This window comes from Lygodium microphyllum, chromosome 19 (genome assembly GCF_053477565.2).
Source record: "Lygodium microphyllum isolate KBCC chromosome 19, Lygodium_microphyllum_v1.1.10, whole genome shotgun sequence".
Classification (NCBI taxonomy): Eukaryota; Viridiplantae; Streptophyta; class Polypodiopsida; order Schizaeales; family Lygodiaceae; genus Lygodium; species Lygodium microphyllum.
The window spans coordinates 40,780,725-40,785,261 of NC_141153.1; positions in this window are offsets into that span (position 1 = coordinate 40,780,725).

A 4,537-nucleotide genomic window follows, 5' to 3' on the forward strand; every position below is an offset into this window, starting at 1 on the left:
CTTTAATACCCCAAGACCTCTTTCTCTCATGATTAGTGAGAGACATCTATATCATAGATTTTTGATCTCTCTTTTCGATTGCTTGGTTGTAGGGTGGAATTCTCTGGAGTAGAGGAGCACGCTTCGAGCAAGGGAGCATGCTTCGAATTGCTTGGAGTAGGGGAGCTAGCTTGCTCAAGTGCAAGTCTCCCTCTCTCTCTCTCTCTCTCTCTCTCTCTCTCTCTCTCTCTCTCTCTCTCTCCTGGCACCTTCGAAATGCACCCCCGCCAAGTCTCCCAACACCCCCCCTCGCAGCAACGGTAGAAGGTGTACTCAATGGCCGAAGAGGCGGACTCGATGGTGAAGGCCCCCCCCCTCGGCGGCCCACCAAGTTCCCCCCTTCATTAGTTAATAGTTAATTATTATTGTTATATTAGTTAATTATTATTGTTATAGATATAGATGTTAATGTTAATGTTAATAAAATAGTTAATGTTATGTTAAGTTATGTTAATAGTTATTAATAGTTAATAGTTAATATTATAGTTAAAGTTAATTGATTAAGTTTAAGTTTATAAGTTTATTTATTAGTAATTATGATTATGACTATTTTATTAATATTGTTGTTATTTTTGTTTATTGTTATTATTGTTAATTGTTAATGTTAATGATAACGATAATGATAATGATGAAATTGTTTTATTAGTTTATTTATTGTTATCTAATTAGTTTATTAGTTTACTAATTAGTTATTAGTTTATTGTTATCTAACTAATTAATTAGTTTTATTAGTTTATTATTATCTATCTAATTAGTTTATTAGATAACATGACTATTTTATTATTATTGTGGTTGTTTTTATTTTTTTATTGTTATTTTTGTCAATGTTAATTAATGATTAATGATAATGATCATGATCATGATGAAATTATTTTATTAGTTTATTGTTATCTAATTAGTTTATTATTATCTATCTAACTAATTAGCTTTATTAGTTTTTAGTTTATTGTTATCTATCTAATTAGTTTGTTTATATTGTTATCTAATTAGTTTATTAGTTTATTATTATCTAATTAGTTTATTGTTATCTAATCTAACTAACTAATTAGTTTTATTAGTTTATTGTTATCTATTTAATTAGTTTATTTATTAGATTAGATAACATGACAATTTTATTAGATTAGTTTATTTATTGGATATTAGATTAGATTATTAGATTAGATAACATTACTATTTATTAGTTTATCTAATCTAATATCTAATAAATAATTATGATTATGACTATTTTATTATGTTTATTGTTATCTATCTAACTAATTAGTTTATTTATTAGATATTAGATTAGATTATTAGATTAAAAGATAACATGACTATTTTATTATTATTGTTGTTGTTTTTGTTTATTGTTAATGTTAATTAATAATTAATGATTAATGATTAATGATAATGATAATGATGAAATTGTTTTATTAGTTTATCTAATCTAAATAATTATGATTATGCTATAATATGATTATGATTATGATTATGACTATTTTATTATGTTTATTGTTATCTAACTAACTAATTAGTTTTATTAGTTTTGTGTTATCTATCTAATTAGTTTATTTATTAGATAGATTATTAGATATTAGAATTAGATTAGATAACATGACTATTTTATTATTATTGTTGTTGTTTTTGTTTATTGTTAATGTTAATGTTAATTAATGATTAATGATTATGATGAAATTGTTTTATTAGTTTATTAGTTTACAAATTAGTTTATTAGTTTATTGTTATCTAATTATAATTATGATTATTTTATTATTATTATTGTTTATTGTTATTTTTATTTAGATATTATTAGTTTATATATATATATATGTATGTATGTATGTATGTATGTATGTATGTATGTATGTATGTATGTAAATATATATATCTAATCAAAATAATAATTGATGATGATGATGAATTATTTTATTGTGATTAAGATATAAGATTTACAATTTAGATTTAGATAATTTAATTAATTAATTAATTAATAGTTATAGTTTAAGTTTATTATTAGTAATTATGATTATGACTATTTTATTATTATTGTTGTTGTTGTTGTTTATTGTTAATGTTAATGCTAATGATAATGATGAAATTGTTTTATTAGTTTATTGTTATCTAATTAGTTTATTAGTTTGTTGTTATCTAACTAACTAATTAGTTTTATTAGTTTATTGTTATCTATCTAATTAGTTTGTTTATTGTTATCTATTTAGTTTATTAGTTTTTTGTTATCTAATTAGTTTATTGTTATCTAACTAACTAATTAATTTTATTAGTTTTTAGTTTATTGTTATCTATCTAATTAGTTTGTTTATTGTTATCTAATTAGTTTATTGTTATCTAATCTAACTTCTAACTAACTAGTTAGTTTTATTAGTTTATTGTTATCTATCTAGTTAGTTTATTAGATTAGATAACATGACTATTTTATTATTATTGTTGTTATTTTGGTTTATTGTTATTATTGTTAATGTTAATGTTCATGTTAATGATAATGATAATGATGAAATTGTTTTATTAGTTTATTAGGTTATTAGTTTATTGTTATCTAACTAACTTATTAGTTTTATTAGTTTATTGTTATCTAATTATGATTATGATTATTTTTTATTATTATTGTTTATTGTTATCTAATTAGTTTATTAGTTTACTAATTAGTTTATTAGTTTATTGTTATCTAATCTAATTAGTTTATTGTTATATAATCTAACTTCTAACTAACTAATTAGTTTTATTAGTTTATTGTTATCTATCTAATTAGTTTATTAGATTAGATAACATGACTATTTTATTATTATTGTTGTTTTTTTTGTTTATTGTTTTTATTGTTAATGTTAATGTTCATGTTAATGATAATGATGAAATTGTTTTATTAGTTTATTAGTTTACTAATTAGTTTATTGTTATCTAACTAACTTATTAGTTTTATTAGTTTATTGTTATCTAATTATGATTATGATTATTTTTTATTGTTATTATTGTTTAGATAGATATTATTAGTTTATATATATATATCTAAATAAGAATATCTAATCTAAATAATAAAATAATATCTAATTAGTTTATATGATGATGATGATGAATTATTTTATTGTGATTAAGATATAAGATTTAGAATTTAGATTTATATAATTTAATTATATTTAATTTAATTAATAGTTATAGTTATGGTTTAAGTTTATTTATTAGTAATATTAGTAATTATAATTATGATTATTTTATTTATTTTTTATTTAGATATTATTAATTTATTATTGTTTAGATAGATATTATTAGTTTATATATATATCTAAATCTAAATAATAATATCTTAATCTAAATAATAATAATAATAATAATAATAATAATAATAATAATAATATCTAATTAGTTTTGATGATGATGATGATGATGATGATTGCTGTTGTATTGTTAATTAATAGTTAATAGTTATAGTTTAAGTTTTTTTGTTAGTAATTATGATTATGATTATTTTATTATTATTGTTGTTTATTGTTGTTATTGTTTTTTTTATTTGTATATTATTAGTTTATTATTGTTTAGATAAATATTATTAGTATATATATATATCTAAATAATAATATCTAATCTAAATAATAATAATAATAATTAGTTTATATGATGATGATGATGAATTATTTTATTGTGATTAAGATATAAGATTTAGAATTTAGATTTAGATAATTTAATTAATTAATAGTTAATAGTTATAGTTTAAGTTTAGTTATTATTGTTTATGATTATGATTATTTTATTATTATTGTTGTTTATTGTTATTATTATTGTTTTTTATTTAGATATTATTAGTTTATCATTGTTTAGATAGATATTATTAGTTTAGATATATCTAAATCTAAATAATAATATCTAAATAATAATAATAATATCTAATTAGTTTATATGATGATGACTAATCAGTTTATTTATATGATGATGATGATGATGTTTAGATTAAGATAAGATTTAGATATTGTTTTATTAATTTATTGTTAGTTTATAGTTTATTTATTTATTTATTGTGGTATCTAATTAGACATTATTATTATTATTGTTGTTGTTGTTGTTGTTATCTAATTAGTTTATTAGTTTACTAATTAATTTATTGTTATCTTATTAGTTTATTTATTGTTATCTAAAATGATGATGATGATGATGATTGCTGTTGTATTATTTATTAGTTTATTGTTAGTTTATAATTGATTGTTGTGGTATTATTTTATTTTATTTAGATTAGATAGATTAATATAAGATTTAGACAAGATTTAGATTTAGATTTAGATATTGTTTTATTTGTTTGCTGTTAGTTTATAGTTTATTGTGGTATTATTTTATTGTGATTAAGATATAATATAATAATAATAATAATGATAATGATAATATTATAATTAATTAATTAATTGATAGTTAATAGTTATAGTTTAATTATGATGATGATTTTATTATTATTATTATTATTATTTATTATTATTTATTTAGATATTATTAGTTTATATATATATCTCTAATTAATAATATC